Consider the following 1,066-nt stretch of genomic DNA (forward strand, 5'->3'; position numbering starts at 1 on the left):
CGCAAGCCTGGCCCCCTGTGGCCCTGCGCGCTCCCGTGGGGGGCTTCAGTCTTCTGTACACCCCGAGCTTATTAAACAGCCTCCCTGCCTGGTGTGGACTCGCGTGTCTTGGGGGCTAGGGTGGGAGGGCCTGGCGGCTGCCCACCCCAGTGGACGCTGCAGGTGCCAGGCAGCGGCCCCGCACCCCACACGGGGCTGAAGAGGGCCCGTGGCTCGCCAGGAGCCGCATGTGGGTGGCCCCGCTGGCAGCTGTGTCCGGGAGGCTGCGCGGCAGGGGGCAGGCCCTGCCGGCCAGGAGCGTGTCTGGGGTCCCGTCCGCGGGAAGGAAGGCGGAGACGCGCTGTCCTTGAGTCTCCAGCGGGCCAGACACCAGGACTCCCCGGGCCCGGGTGAGGGCCCTGGCCGTCATCTGCCCCAGGAGGGGACGCGCCCCAAGGACAGTGTGTTGGCAGCCACCGGCCGCCGCCATCTGTGGGGGAGACGCGGCTGCCCACAGAGCGCTCTTTGACGAGGCCCCTGGGCCCAGCCCCGAGGCGCTGACAGCGTCCCCCCAAGGCCACCTGGGGCAGACGGCCGGCTCTCGCCCTGGCCCACTGAGGCCCGCAGCCCAGCCCGCAGCAGCCGCGATGCAGGACCCACTGCTCGCCCGCCTGGCCCTGCTGCTGGCGGCCACAGGAGCTCTGCTGTGGGCTGAGGCCCTGGGGGCAGGGAAGCCCGCTGCGGGCGCCGGGGGCCTCCTCTTCCAGGAAGACGGGGACTGGCCGCCAGGCGGTCCCCAGGACCCCGTGTGCCTGGTGACACTGGGGCCGGGCAACGGCAGCAGCATGCCCCTGCAGGTGGCAGGGACTCTGGGCCCCTACGAGCGGGCCTTCCTGGGGGCCGTGTGGCAGGCCCGCTGGGGCCCGGGAGACCTGGCCACCTTCGGGGTCTGCGGCCCCACCGACGGACAGGCCGCCCTGCCCCTGCTGCAGCAGCTGGGGGCCTGGCTGGAGGAGCCCCGGGAGCAGCGGCTGCTGGTCTTGCGCCTGGAGGAAGGTATGCGGGGCCCAGGCGCCAAGGCCGCCAT

The sequence above is a fragment of the Carlito syrichta genome, unplaced genomic scaffold, assembly GCF_000164805.1.
Source record: "Carlito syrichta isolate Samal-C Ts95f unplaced genomic scaffold, Tarsius_syrichta-2.0.1 Scaffold126582, whole genome shotgun sequence".
Classification (NCBI taxonomy): Eukaryota; Metazoa; Chordata; class Mammalia; order Primates; family Tarsiidae; genus Carlito; species Carlito syrichta.